The following is a 15,627-nucleotide window of genomic DNA, read 5'->3' as shown; positions in this document are numbered from 1 at the left end:
AGCTGGTGCTCACTTTGCCACCCCACTGCTGCTGAGTGGGAAATGTGAGGTTAAAGGGAGGCAGTAAAGTAGCAGAAATCACTTGTGTCTCATTGCCAGGGTCAGAAGGGAAAGCAGATGTAACTGGGGTGACAGGCCATGCCTCTAGGCCATGACCAGGATGGCTAAATTCCCTGCCATTGGTGCAATAATCTTATCAGCATGGAGAATTAGGCTGATAACACACTGATGACTGGAGTAGGGTGGTTATCTCTTCACTTTGCCCCACCCCTTGCTGCCTGACTCTGTGACAGGCCCCCTACCCATCCTCCTCCCCTCCTGTTGCCCCAAACAGGCTTTGCTCCCAGTCCTTGGGCTGCCAGCAGCAAGAACCCAGCCGGTATTGTCTAAACAGGGCCATACAATGGGCAGCATTGTTGACACTGGATTTTTGCCCTCATTAAAGATGACCTCACAGCCCACCCCTTGGGCACTTCAGCCAGCCCCTCAGGACTGTGATGCTGTCTTTTGAACTCGGGTAAATAAATTGGGAGAGGAGGGGGAGAAAGGGATGGGGAGCAGAGGAACACAGCAGTCTTTGTGTTGCCACCCTCTCTTCAGCACTGGTGCTCTCTGGTGTCTTTCTACCCACATCAGACATGGCAGGCCAGGTTCCAAGGAGCCAACATGCTGAGTGCCCTTCCCCACCCTCCTTGGCCTGTGTTCACCAGGCAGAGACACCCTCTGTGGTTTTGCAGCCTCCCTTCTTTGGGATGCAGCTTGCTGCCATCATCTCAGCTGTGCTTTCTGCTCCTTCAGGCCTTCTGGGCCTCCCTTCCCATACCTGTGGCCCACACGTTCTGTCCCTTCTGTTCAGGCTGAGACCACCCTCTCAAGCATCCCCTGCTGAAAGTGCCAAGCAGGGACCTGGAGAAATGTCACCTCCTAGTGGCAGATCTTCCGGTCTAGCTTAGGTAGGGTCACAAGGTCTCTTGCTCCACGGTGTCACACAGCTTTAGATGCGGTTAACACAGATAAGATGCCAGCTGCCTCTAAGGGTAGATCTCCATCTGTGTGGGGAGGGAAGTGATGCTGCAGGGCTGTAAGTGTGAGCTCTGGGGATGGATTGCCACATAGTCATCAGAGGGACAAATTTCAGCACCAGGAAAGGATGAGAACATTTCCAAGGTCAGTTTGCTGCTGCTACTGTTGGACAGAATGCAGTGTCCCATGCCAGCGTGTATCTTCTCTGTGTGCGTGCTCTGCATCATTGCTTTCTACTCCACCTCCTTGCTGCAATAGTAGCCTGGGCATCTGGGGGCTGCCCAGCACTTAGGAGAAAAAAAAAAAAATACGGTTTCCCAAAGTGAAAAATGACCCGATGTCTAGCGATCAGAGAGACATCTCCCTTCTGAGCTGTTGGCTGAATCCCAGGTATTTATTCTCCTTCTGGAAAGGTTTCTGGTAGACTCCTGTTGGGGGAAGCAGGCATACCCTGGCAGGGAGAAACTGGTGGGACTGCCCTGAGAATGCTGCTGATATGAGAAGCAGGAAGGAAAAACTTGCTGGACCCTTCTCCCAGCCTTTTGTACTCCAGGCTTAGCAGTGGCACACAAAGGAAAACCTTAAAAATGGAGTGTGACTCTCTCTGCATGCTACCCCTGACTCTGCTCAGTCTCCTTTAAAGTGAAAGGTTTTTTTTTTCCTCTTGGGCAATGGGACTACAGCAGAGAGCTGTCTTTGTATTCCTCCGGAAGCCAGCCTTGCTTTTTCTCCTTTTCCTTGTTGCTTATCCCAATGAAGAGCTCTATCTCACAAGCAGCATTTTTGGGGTCTACAAACTGGGAGTGGTACTTGTGTCCTTTATCCAAGACCATTCATAACAGAAAATCATTCAGGATTCCCACCTGCCCAGAGTGCCTCCCCACCACAATGTGTGATGGGCTGCAGCAGGTATGCATGGCTGACCAGGGAAGTGACATTCAGAGTCCTGAAGAAGAGAGGTGATACAAGCTGTTACACTTCTGGCCACGAACACTTCTAGGTCTCCTTGCTGGCAATGAAGCCCTTACCTGCCTGCCTGGTTTTGCTGCCTTTCCAGGTCTTTAAAGAACCTGTCTACCCTGTCTTCCTTGAAGAAGGGAGCTGGAAACACGCTCTTCCCTTTCCACATCTACTTCTCCGCTTAAAGAAAAGGGCCACAGACCTCTGAATTCATGCTAGTTTGAGTGGGTAGAATGCCTTGTATCAACCTGCTGTTTGTGTTTGGAATGTTAATAGGGGAAGAGATCGGTTGCAAGTGTAAAAGAAATCCTGCAGGTTACAGTGAAGGGACCCTGCAGCCCAATATTTACTCTTAGCTATTTCTGAGTACCTTTTTTAAGTGTCCTTGTTTTGTGTCTTAAGTCTTGTGACAGTGCTGACATAGAAGTCTCATTCAGAAAGTCAGTCTAGATAGGCCTCTTACACAGTCTGGTCCTCATGGCTCTGGAGAGCTGCAGCAGGTGATTGACCGCCACATTCATTCACAAATTCAGGCATTCATGCAGGCATTCAGTGTGTTCTGGAAGGTATGTGTTTTGCTTCATATGGGCAGAGTTTGAGAGAATTCAGGTATAAACTTCAAGAACAACCCATGTTGGCACAGAAATTACTTCAGCCTTCTCTAGGTGGTAATGCCAAATTATTTTATCTGTGAGTCTTTGGGCAAAGAAAGTAAGAAGTAGCAGAATTGTACAGCTTTTGATATAGAGCTACATGACACTATCATAACTGCTCTTACCCTCCTAATTTTACCCAGGTGAGGATGGTTGTGGAGCTTTTGGAAAACTGGGCAAAGAGCATCCACTTTCATTCTGAGGCTTGCTGGAACAGCTCTGGGATCCATACCTGCAGTACAGCTACTCTGAATTTCCTTGCTGATCTATGTGATGAAAGACAGATCAGGCTTCCTACTTCTGCAGATGGTGCTAACAAGAAGAGTGGAAAATGTGTTGGAAGTCACGCTGCTCAGCTTTTCAATGAGATCTTAGCAAATGGGATACACAGACTGAAAGAAATAGGATGCAGTTCACTAGACAAATACGAAGTTGTAGCTTGAGGGGAAGAGTCAACTATCCAAACCTACACTGGGAGAGTAGCTTGGTAAGATAGCAGTTCTGCAGAGAAGGACTGGGGGCAACAGTGGAGCATGTGTTCAAACATCATGCTACTATAAACAGAGCAAACTGTCGATGTAGAAATAGTAGCATATGAAAGACGCATGGAGTAACCGTCTGGTTCTGCTTGGCGCTGAGGACACCTTAGCTCTGAGGTTTTGCTTTGTTTGCCCATTGTGTCATTCTGCTTTTTAAATAGTCTGCTGGCTCTGTGTTGTACCTTGGGAATAACAGCTGTACAAAAGGAATTCCTTTTTTAAAGGTTAGCAACCCTAAAACTTGAAGAGCCTCCACGAATGGACAAAACAACATACATGGAGAATCCAGGCAAACTTACCCTGTCCTGCACCAGCAAAGCTTCAGTTGCACATGTGTCTTTGGGCTGTGCAGCTCTGGGGGATGGATGCCTGTCAGGATGACACCTCTCAAACCACTATCAAGAGACTGCAATATCATCCCCCTGAGGATGTCCCCACCTGATCACAACTTCTGTTATACGTTGAGAGCACCCCACAGGGACCCTAGAATCCCAGCTAATATTCCTGAAAGCTGTGGTAGAATGGGTCTGGTAAGTGCTGGAATGCAGATAACAGCTAGCTGATGTGCAAACACACAATGCTGCCTGTGACTGATAGGGCCCCAGCTTCTCCTTTCCCTTCTTTTTCTCAATCAGTAAAGTTTATCCTCAAAGAGTTGGCTCAACCAGATGATTGGCTCTTCCCTGGATATCAAGCACATGTAGCATCTAATCCAAGAACTGATGCCAGCCTCTGGCTCTTCAAATGGCCACCTGGGCCTTTCTTATCTTATTTTCGTAACTATGGAATGGTCCCCCCTAAAATGGGACCTTCACGGATTATTTGGAATGATATGGTCAGGAATGAATAGAGGAAAACAAGTACTGTACAGCATAGGACTATGCAGGTTGAGTTGATATAATTGCACTGCGGACAAAATATCTCTATCTAAACAATGGTTTGGTTAGAGAAAATTGGTGAACAAAGGTAGAAAGGTGATGAATGTTTGGCAACTCCTGAAGAATCTGCCCCTCTGCTCTCCAGTCAGGACTTGGCTGGCAAGGATCAGAGATGCTTGTGGTTTTGCTGTGGAGGTCCCTTATCTCATGGTGTCTCATCTCTAAAGTTTGCTCCAGGCATGACAGGAACAGACAGGGTGTATTCCCCTGGCCAGGATTAATCTGACAGTTAATCAGGGTGTAAATTTGCACTGCTGATTTCCATTTTATCACCCCAGCCCCACCCCTTGGACGTTCCCTAAATCATCTCTATGGGATACTGGCATTGTCTGCCCCTGCCAGAAGGCCCTGACAGGTGTGCCTGTTCCTAAGGTCTCTCATCCAGCCCCTCTCCACATGCCATGATTCCACTGCTAAGAGCCTGACAACTTTCAGCTGGTGGCTGCTGCTGGGGACTGGTACTGCCCTCCATGCCATGTGTCTGCCCCTCATGCTGAAGCATGTGGATGATGCACAGGGAGCAGCAACCTACCAGAAAAAGCTTTCACAGGTGGAATAAATGCACTCCCTTCATGTCAAACACCTGCACTGGTCCTAGGGAGGGATTTATAGCCGAGTGCTCTGCCTAGCTTTTGGAGGAGGATGTGTTGTGGTTTTTTTGGTGTTTATTTTTTTTTTTTTCTTCTAGTTGGTAGGGGTCTCTGTAGCTCTGTCCTGGTAGTCACAGTGTTGGCCTTGTTGGGACTGTGCTGGCTCTGTCCATGTTGCCTTTATTAGCAAAGGTGACAAAGTAGGCAGTAATTGACTGAGTTTGGCAGAGAACAGCATCAGTCTGGTGTGGGAGGTAAGTGCTGGTGGAACTGGGGTTCCCAGTGCTTGTGGCTGCTAAGGAATGTGGTCCCAGGCAGTAGGAGCCAACTGAGGAGAGGGCTATGCAGGCAGGTCCAGCTGCACAAAGGGGACAAGGCAGCAAGTGCTCAGGCAGCTGACATGCTCTTTCTGGCCCTGGAGGCCTTGTGGAGCTGCAGCTGAACCCAGGTTGGCAGTGCCAGAAGGTTGCTAAATAAGCTAACAAAGCTTAGGCTGTGACAGCAGGAGTGGCAGAGGTCAGTATGTGAGGTTGTTGTGACACTGGGAAGGTACCAGTTAGTGAAATGTGCTCAGCAGTGGGCACCATGCCCTCAGAGAGGGAGCAAATTTTGGGACAATTCAGAATGCAGTGAGGAAAATAGGAACTAATGCAAAGTGTGTGCTCAGCCTGAAGGTGCTGGTGATTGGCAGCCGCAGGAGAAATGAAGGGAGGCAAGGACAAGGCTGGAAGGAGAGAATAATCTACTTCCTCTCTGCACTGAACAAGAGGGAATAGGGTTATGTTGCAGTAAATTAGATTTATATCCCACCCGACTCTGGCTCATAAATTGTGCTCAGCCTGCTGGGACAGTGGTTTAGCCTGTGCTTCTCCCCTGGCCTGACATGGGTGGGCATCAGGGGAAGTCAGCAGAGGAGTTGGTTTGCTGTCCCCCAGGAATGCCATCTCCCACTCCACCCCTAACCTGCCATGGACCAGAGGGACCTTCTTGGAAAAGGCAGTAGCCCCAAAGCCGTGTTACTGGAGGGCCCCTGGGACAGAGGTTTGTCCTCATACACGGGCTTTGCTGTGTGTGCATCGGAGGTCTGGGCAACCTCCACTCCTATGGAAGGACATCCAAGGAGATGGTTGCGGCGGGAAAAAGGCGTGAAGACCACACGGCAGCCCCTCGACCCACGGTCCACAAGCGGCTTTCTACGTGTGGGTAGCGCTCGGTTCGGGGCTGAGCACGGAGCACGGCTGCCACCCGGTGGCTGGGGGGCCGGGCGGGGAGCCCGGGGACGGAGGGATCCACCCCGCCTGCCCAGCGGGGCCACCGGCTCCCCGGGCGGTCGCAGGCAGCGGAGCGGGCAAGGTCCCGCGGGCGTCTCGCCTGGGCTGAGCACTGGGGGTCTGTCCTTGTCCCGCCCGTGGGGCTGCAGCTTTTCTGCTCAAGGCCGTCCTGTGCTGCCGCGGGGCCCACAGCTCATGTGCTCATAGAGGGTTTTCAATTTTGGTTATTTAGGGGGGAAGCTGAGGGACAGATCTCATTCATTGACTCCTGCAAGGTTGCTGAAGTCCAGAAAATTGGGGAGTGTAGGACTGCAGGCCTCCAAGCATCCCATAGAGATTTCAGCTACTGAATTGCACCCCAGTCAGGGGGGTAAGTGTCTGAGGTAGGCTGGACCTGGATTGCTGAGGGATGAGAACACCATCCTCACAGGATGCATCCGAAAAGTCAGAAAAGGCCAACAATGCTTCCAGTGAGCTTTCCCAAGCAGGGTGGCCCTGTGAGTTTGTAGCCACAAGCCACACGTTATAAAATACCGGGGAGCTGCCCAGCAAAATGAGGGTGCTGTGATGAGTTTAAGAGCTTTGATGAACTTGTGTGTAATCTGTGAGCAGAGCATAGTGATCTGTGAGAAAAGAGCATAGGCTTTATCTATGCTTCAGAGACTAAATGCTCAAGAATGTGCTGGTGCATTTAAAGGTGAGCAGTAGGAACACAAGTTCACTAGGAGGGGAACAGTGTCACCACAGAGACCTTCTTTTGCAGTGTCCTGTTGCAGGAATTGTGGTACTTTCTCAAGAAGGTGGATGCTGTTTTCCATAGTCCTGTTTCTGTTAACAAAGCCCTTCTCATCTCTCACTTGTGATGCTTCCTACATGTTTTTTCCTACACATTAGCCTATACAGCAGTGCAACTTTCAATAGTTTTGGACTGCACTGTTTCATGAGCTGCATTTCCCATTTAATTAGTTCTTGCTACCTCTGTGGAGCTAAACTGTTCCTTATCTTATTATAGAAGCATCCTGTGTGCTAGTAGAGAATCTCTCTTTGAGACTAAACTTTGAGGCGAAGTATTAAATTCCTGGATGTGGACCTCTCCCTCTTGGGGTTCTGCTGGAGAAAGGCAGGCTGCACCTGCCAACAGCCTGGTGGGACTGGAGTCTGGAGGTTTCTCTTGCTCAGCTCTTTTTGGCTGCTGTATAAGGTTCAGTCACTTTCTTCACCTCTCTGCCTGCTTCTGTTTCCTGTTCATGTAACCTGTAAGTCCTCTAATGGAATGGGCTCTGCAGAGGCGAAGGATTCCTGATTATTGGAAAAACCTTTATGGTATAATGCTTTTTTTTTTTCCTACTTGGTTCTTCCCACTGTGCTCAGATGTTGTTGAAGGAAAGCAGTGAGGGGTCTGTCTTAACAGTCAGTGACTGTGGTGAAGGGTTTGCAGGAAAAGGTGTTCAAAGGATAGTGATCTTCCAAGGAAAAGTGGTCATCCCTTCTCTCTCATCATGCCCTGCCACTGGTGCTGGTAGAAGCCAAGCCTACAGGAAGCTGCTCTTTGAGCACCTTGAAGGGAGCCACTCGGCTCTCTAAGCGCGAGTCATCTCAGGGAGTGAACTGCTGGTTGGGTACCCAAACCCCAGAGCTAGCCATGTTGTACAGGAGGAGGTACCTTTTGTGTTCAAGCAGGCCCATTAGGACACTTGTGCTTCTTCAGCTGTGGTGCCTGATTGGGTGTCCCTCCCTGCTCAAAGTGCTTCAAAGACAGACTTTCCTCTCCATAATGCCAGTACAACATCCACCCAGACAAGCTGCCAGGAGTGCAGAACATGCTTGCTGCAGAGATGCTGCATCAGAGCTGTTTAACCAGATTCTTGCTCTGCTATTATGTCACATCAAGACTCACCAAGGCCAGACCAGTCCTGCTGGTACTGGGCCTACAGGGGCTGTGCAGCTGCTGGAGGCTCACTGGCATAAGAATGCTCAAGGCCCGGAGCAGCCAGTGGGGTATAGGAGGCTCCTGCCTTAGACCCCATTCCCTTGACCAAACAGACTGTCACACAAAGCACCTTGTGTAAATTGAGAGGGAAAGATGCCCACAAAGCCTCAAGTTTAGAAAAGGGTTGGAAGTGCAAGTTTTAATCCTTTTTAGGTAATATGGAACTCAACAGAAAAATCTGTAGGAGCTAAGTGTGTACATGTGCACACATGCATATGCACAAGTGCATGTATTGTGATGGAAGTTCAGGAAAACAACACCCTGCAGAGTAATAGTAAAGCTCATTCATAATCAAAATAACTAAATATTGTTGATCTGTTAGTATTATTATATTCTGAAGAGAGGAAAATTTACCGTTATCTACTAAAGGACCTTGTACATTTTTCCCACACCCTGCTTCTTTCAGCTCAGCAGGAGTTGCACATGCTGAGCATGTGAATTTGCAGCCAGCCATTGAAGTCCTTTGCCTTACAGGAAGGCAAGAGAGTTCTCTAGTGCATTAGGAAATTTACAATATTTGTAACTATATGTTTAGACACATGCAAATATTTATGGAAACTTGTTACTGTGTTGCACAACTTAGCAATACCTTTCTCTGGCTCACTTGCAGTGTGTGCTTGTCTAAGATTCACTTCTATCCCTATTTAACTTCTTCAGATAGATTCATCTTGATGCAATGGAGACATGTAGGGTTGCTTACTGACACAGTTCCTACGTCTTGGTCTTAGAAGCAGCTTACATCTCTTATGTTGGTTTCTCACCAAGTCTCTCATGAGATGGTTGGCTACTTTAGCCACTGCTCATTCTTAGAATGAGAATGGTATCAAGTAATTCAAGTGCAGAGTAAATCTGCTCATTTGATGAAAAAATGGAGACAGGCAGAGAAGACTTGGTTTAAATTAAAAGTAATAAAAACAGAGAAAACACTGCCCTGAGAAAAAATTTAACATGCAGCACAAACAACTTAAAGACTTTCAGGCAAAGTACTTTTTTTTTTTTTTTTTTCTTCTGGCTTTTAAAGCTGCCAGCACCAGTTTCCCATCCTCTGGCCCTAGTGCAATCTCCAGGGTTAACCAGCAGTTCTAGTTCAGCTCAAGTTGCCTGGAAGCAGGAACCAAAATGGCCTTGTATGAGGTGCACGGGAAGCTGCTGAAAATGGATTGTCACCAAGAGAATCAACATAAGAAAATGAGAACTTGGGTGTAGAATTATTTATCCATGGCTGTGTCTTTTGTTTGTTTTAGTTGCAGCATGTTGGGTACTGCTGTAACTTTCCTGTACAAGGCTTCTCAAGAATGAGACATCTGGGAAATTCTAGACGTCTGTCGTGACTACTAAGCTCCTGAAGAAAGCTAAAAGGACTGTTCAAAATCTAGATAGAAGCTGGTTGTGTTACAAAGCTGGATGTGTCAATTCTGGTTCTCTGCAAGGGGGCAGGGGCGCGGCCCTTCAGAGCTGAGCTTCCATTGCTGCTCAGCACAGAGAGTTAGTTGGTAATTGGTGTCCCAGCATCATCTCTAAGTGATAAAAAATTTTCCTGAGGGGTGGTTCAGCAGGGGCCAGTGAGCTCCTGGAGAGATGTTCCAGGGAGAGAGTCTGGCAAGCAGATTTTCCTTCAGTGTCTCAGCAAGTGTCTGCCCTTTATGAACAGATGGAACTTTTTTCTAACCACGAAATCTAAGTGCTTTGTAGCTGGAGTTCAGCGTTCAAACCTGCTGTTTAGTGGAATTCACAAGTTCTTTGGTGTTCTCTTCCCCGTGCACTGAGGATTTAAGTGTGGGACGTGATCTTTGTGTAGGTGTTTGCTGATGTTGGAGTGGGACTGCAGGAGAGGGTCACTTTGGGTAGGCTTATTGAGGGGATGTAGTACAGAGAGTAAGAGAGCAAGTGGGTGTGAACGAAGGAAGTCAGCTAGGTAGGTAGTTTGTTTTGGACAGTTTGTAGGTACCTGCCGGGTACGACATAGGGGTCAAAAATGACTTTCTCTGTGTAGCGCAACTGGATTGGTGTGGGAAGCTCATCAGAAGTGCATGTTTTGCAGGCGTCAACTGCTGTGCCATTAGGAGTAGGAGAGATGCTTGAGCCGCACCAGCAGAAAGGATGCGGTTCTGTCCACCGGGAGGTGGAAACCGTCTGTCCTCCGTGCCGTCCCTCCCGCAGAGACGCGGGCAGCGGGGCCTCCCAGCCCCGGCTGCTCCTGCTGCTGCGCGGGAGCGGCGGGAGCGGCGACAGCCCCGCCCTGCAGCCGGCGCGAGGCGGGGCGCGCGGGGCGGGCTCAGCAGCGCGTGCTGCCAGTGGCGGCGGCCGCGCGGGCGCAGCGGCAGGTGCGAAGGGGCCGGAGCGGAGCGCGGCGGGAGCGGGGCGGCCGCGCTCGTACCGGCCGGTGAAGGGTGCGGGGCTGGAGCGTGAGGCACCAGGTGACGTGCGGAGGAGGAAGGGGCAGCCTCGGGCTCCAGCGGGGGGTCCCGGGGTGCCTCGGTAGCCGCAGCGCGACGGCCCCGGGCTGGGGAGGGAGACGGGAGGGCGGTTTGGAGGGCAGGGAGCGCGGGGCTCGGGTGCGGGCGGCGGGGCTCGGGTGAGGCCCGCGGGGACTCGAGGTGCGAAGAAGGAAAGCGCGTGCGGGGGGCGCGCGGGGCGGAGGGCGCGAAGGCGGGAGCCTCGGCGGGGGCAGCGCGGCCGCGCGAGCGGGGAAGGGGCTGAGGTACCTGAGGGAGGCGGCGCGAGGGGCTGGGGCGGGGGAGGCTGAGGTGCCGCGGGGAGCGGCCGGGGCTGCGCTTCGCTTCGGAAGGCGGAACAGCGAGGGGACGGCACCGAGGGGGCTCCGGTGGGAGAGGCGGAGGAGCCGCAGCGCGGGGACGGTGCTTGGGGCGCTTCAGCAGGGAGGCTGAGGTACCTGGGCGAGGGGGCGGCAGCGGAGGGGCTTGGGCAGGGAGCCCGGAGGCAGCTCAGGGAGGGGGTGATGCCGGGAGGGGCTTAGTGGGAAAGTCCGAAGTGTCTCCGCGAGGGGAAGTTGCCGAGGGCCACTGGAGCGGGAAAGACTCGATCACCCCCGCGAGGAAACGACCCCGGGGGCGCTGGTGCGGAAAGTGCTGCGGCAGCTCAGGGAGGGGATGGTGCTGGGGGGCTTGGGTGGGAGAGTCTAAGGTACCTCAGGGAGGGGCCGGCGCTGTGGGTGCGTTGGCAGGAAACTTTGATGTACCTCAAGGAGGTGACGATGGCGGGGGGGGGGGGGGTGTGCTTCAGCATGAAAGGCTGAGGTACTTCAGTGAGGAGGTGGCACTGGAGGGGCTTTGGCGGGAAACTTTGAGGTACCTCAGGGCTGAGATGATGCTGGCTGGCCCTTCAGTGGGAAAGGCTGAGGTATCTCAGTGAGGGGATGTTGCCAGTGGGTGCTCCAGCAGGAAAGGCTGAGGTATTTCAGTGAGGGGATGATGCTGGGGGTGCTTCAGGAGGAAAGGCTGAGGTATTTCAGGGAGGGGATGATGCTGGGGGTGCTTCAGGAGGGAAGGCTGAGGTATTTCAGGGAGGGGATGATGCTGGGGGTGCTTCAGGAGGGAAGGCTGAGGTATTTCAGGGAGGGGATGATGCTGGGGGTGCTTCAGGAGGGAAGGCTGAGGTATTTCAATGAGAAGATGGCACTGCAGGGGCTTTGGTGGGAAACTGAGGTACCTCAGGGGGGGGATGATGTTGGTGGGCACTTGACTGGGAAAGGCTGAATTACCTCAATGAGCAAATGACATGGGGGGCTTTAAGCAGGAAAGGCTGAGGTATCTCAGTGAGGAGGTGGCACTGGAGAAGCTTTGGCGGGAAACTTTGAGGTATCTCAGGGAAGGGATGATGTTGGGGGGCACTTGACTGGGAAAGGCTGAGGTATTTCAGGGAGGGGATGTTGCCAGTGGGTGCTCCAGCAGGAAAGGCTGAGGTATTTCAGGGAGGGGATGATGATGGGGGTGCTTGAGCAGGAAAGGCTGAGGTATTGCAGTTAGGGGATGATGCTGGGGGTGCTTCAGGAGGAAAGGCTGAGGTATTTCAGTGAGGGGATGATGCTGGGGGTGCTTGAGCAGGAAAGGCTTAGGTATTTCAGGGAGGGGATGATGCTGGGGGTGCTTCAGGAGGAAAGGCTGAGGTATTTCAGTTAGGGGATGATGCTGGAGGTGCTTGAGCAGGAAAGGCTGAGGTATTTCAATGAGAAGATGGCACTGCAGGGGCTTTGGTGGGAAACTGAGGTACCTCAGGGGGGGGATGATGTTGGTGGGCACTTGACTGGGAAAGGCTGAATTACCTCAATGAGCAAATGACATGGGGGGCTTTAAGCAGGAAAGGCTGAGGTATCTCAGTGAGGAGGTGGCACTGGAGAGACTTTGGCAAGAAATTTTGAGGTACCTCAGGGAAGGGATGATGTTGGGGGGCACTTGACTGGGAAAGGCTGAGGTATCTCAGTGAGGGGATGTTGCCAGTGGGTGCTCCAAGAGGAAAGGCTGAGGTATTTCAGTGAGGGGATGATGCTGGGGGTGCTCCAGCAGGAAAGGATGAGGTATTTCAGTTCGGGGATGTTGCTGGGGATGCTTCAGCAGGGAAGGCTGAGGTATTTCAATGAGGAGATGGCACTGCAGGGGCTTTGGTGGGAAACTGAGGTACCTCAGGGAAGGGATGATGTTGGGGGGCACTTGACTGGGAAAGGCTGAATTACCTCAATGAGCAAATGACATGGGGGGCTTTAAGCAGGAAAGGCTGAGGTATCTCAGTGAGGAGGTGGCACTGGAGAGGCTTTGGCTGGAAACTTTGAGGTATCTCAGGGAAGGGATGATGTTGGGGGGCACTTGACTGGGAAAGGCTGAGGTATTTCAGGGAGGGGATGATGCTGGGGGTGCTCCAGCAGGAAAGGATGAGGTATTTCAGTTAGGGGATGATGCTGGAGGTGCTTGAGCAGGAAAGGCTGAGGTATTTCAATGAGAAGATGGCACTGCAGGGGCTTTGGTGGGAAACTGAGGTACCTCAGGGAAGGGATGATGTTGGGGGGCACTTGACTGGGAAAGGCTGAATTACCTCAATGAGCAAATGACATGGGGGCGTTTCAGCATGAAAGGCTGAGGTATCTCAGTGAGGAGGTGGCACTGGAGGGGCTTTGGCTGGAAACTTTGAGGTACCTCAGGGCGGAGATGATGCTGGCTGGCCCTTGAGTGGGAAAGGCTGAGGTATCTCAGTGAGGGAATGTTGCCAGTGGGTGCTCCAGCAGGAAAGGCTGAGGTATTTCAGTGAGGGGATGATGATGGGGTTGCTTGAGCAGGAAAGGCTTAGGTATTTCAGTTAGGGGATGATGCTGGGGGTGCTTCAGGAGGAAAGGCTGAGGTATTTCAGTGAGGGGATGATGCTGGGGGTGCTTCAGGAGGAAAGGCTGACGTATTTCAGGGAGGGGATGATGCTGGGGGTGCTTCAGCAGGGAAGGCTGAAGTATTTCAGTGAGGGGATGATGCCGGGGGTGCTTCAGGAGGAAAGGCTGAGGTATTTCAGGGAGGGCATGATGCTGGGGGTGCTTCAGGAGGAAAGGCTGAGGTATTTCAGGGAGGGCATGATGCTGGGGGTGCTTCAGGAGGAAAGGCTGAGGTATTTCAGGGAGGGGATAATGCTGCGGGTGCTTGAGCAGGAAAGGCTGAGGTATCTCAGTGAGGAGGTGGCACTGGAGAGGCTTTGGCAGGAAACTTTGTGGTACCTCAGGGAAGGGATGATGTTGGGAGGCACTTGACTGGGAAAGGCTGAGGTATCTCAGTGAGGGAATGTTGCCAGTGGGTGCTCCAGGAGGAAAGGCTGAGGTATTTCAGGGAGGGGATGATGCTGGGGGTGCTCCAGCAGGAAAGGCTGAGGTATTTCAATGAGGAGATGGCACTGCAGGGGCTTCCGTGGGAAACTGAGGTACCTCAGGTAGGGGATGATGTTGGTGGGCAGCTGACTGGGAAAGGCTGAATTACCTCAATGAGCAAATGACATGGGGGGCTTTAAGCAGGAAAGGCTGAGGTACTTCAGTGAGGAGGTGGCACTGGAGGGGCTTTGGCGGGAAACCTTGAGGTACCTCAGGGCCGAGATGATGCTGGCTGGCCCTTGAGTGGGAAAGGCTGAGGTATTTCAGTGAGGGGATGATGCTGGGGGTGCTCCGTCAGGAAAGGCTGAGGTATTTCAGTGAGGGGATGATGCTGGGGGTGCTCCGTCAGGAAAGGCTAGGGAACCTCAGCTAGCGAAAGACACAGAGGGGCTTTGGCATGAAACGCTGAGGCTCCTAAGGGAGGGGATAATGCTGTGGGATGCTTCACTGTGAAAGGCTGAGGTATCTCAGTGAGAGAATGGCACTGAGAAGGCTTTGGTGGGAAACACTGAGGTACCTCAATGAGGGCTTAGTGCTGGGACACGCTTCAGCAGGAAAGTCTGAGGATTGATGAGCAGGGAACTCGGCTTTTGGGCTGCATTTTATCTTGATTTACTTGGGATTTGATTGAAAAACATGTATTTACTCACCTCCTTTCCTCCTTCCCTTGCAGCACCCACTTGGCTGGAAAAGCATGTGCATGAGAAGATCCATCCTGTGCCACAAGACAGATGACTGCTTACTGCTGGGGGCTTCAGAGACCTGGAGAGCCATTCCCGTCTTGCCTTTAAACAGCCTCTGCTGATACCCTTCTCCCAGGGAGAACACAGAATTCCCCAATAAAATGCCAAGCTGAACCATGGGGGGTACACTCTGCAGCTTCCAAGCCCAGCTCTACCTTAGCTCACACCTGCAAGAAGGCACTGCACATGCAAACTTAATTGAGCACTAGTCATTGTAGAGTTTGTCTTTGGTGAGGACAGTGTGTGTTTGTCAGCAGTTAGCATAGGGTGGACTCTGATGGAGAAAGTGGAATTTTTCCTGCCAGAACCTGTTGTTGTTGAAGCGTTATTGTGGAAGTCTTCAGGTAGGCATTTGTTGATGTTGGAGTGTTACTGTGGGAGGAGTGGATTACTTTGTGAAGGCTTGTCTGTGAGATGGTATAGAGAGAGTAGGGGAGCAGTTTAGTGGAAAAGGATGAAATCTGGATGGTTTGAAGGTAGATTCTGGAAGGTCCTTGGTGGTACAGGTACAGATTAGGCATAGGGTAGAGGCTGAAGCTGACTTTGCCTGTGCAGTGCAATTAGATTGGTGTGAAGAGCTAATGAGAAGCGGGCTTTTGCAGGTGACCCTGAAACTTGGGACCAGGTTGGCTGTTAAAACATGTTCCTGCTGCCTGGCTGGGCTGAGGAATGCAGTGCACATTTGTAGTATTACCAAACCTCACTGGAGTGACACACAGCAAGTTGAACCTCTGCACATTGCAGAAAAATGTACCAAGTTGCTTAGCAATACGTTATACACAGATATTTTCCATCCTGGATGACTGGGATAAATATGTCAGTTTTTTAATTCCCAAAATTATTTTTTGACTGTATTGTGCATTGTCAAAATAAAGTTTTTTTTCTTCTACAGAATTAATATTTTGTTGTTGTTATTAGAATTAATAGAAGTATTTGAGTTTTTCTAGTTAATCTGGAGAAAGTTAACAGGCATGTGTACTTTTTAATCAAAATTAAATCAAGGAACTACATTTGCTGCTTAGCACATGTTATCTAGGATCTCTTCCATCTGACCTACTGTTTG

At 51.1% G+C, this 15,627-nt stretch overlaps 1 long non-coding RNA gene across 1 annotated transcript in view; it reads left to right on the top strand.

Moving 5' to 3' along the window:
• The window catches only part of LOC127384627 (uncharacterized), a 71,529-nt gene extending 56,150 nt beyond the window's left edge, over window positions 1-15,379 (top strand). Inside the window, exon 4 of the long non-coding RNA XR_007889465.1 lies at window positions 14,495-15,379. This is a non-coding gene — a long non-coding RNA (uncharacterized LOC127384627). The remainder of the gene's footprint in view (window positions 1-14,494) is intronic.
• Window positions 15,380-15,627: the final 248 nt, after the last annotated feature.

The sequence above is a fragment of the Apus apus genome, chromosome 4 (assembly GCF_020740795.1).
Source record: "Apus apus isolate bApuApu2 chromosome 4, bApuApu2.pri.cur, whole genome shotgun sequence".
Classification (NCBI taxonomy): Eukaryota; Metazoa; Chordata; class Aves; order Apodiformes; family Apodidae; genus Apus; species Apus apus.
This window is presented reverse-complemented; position numbering and strand designations above follow the sequence as displayed.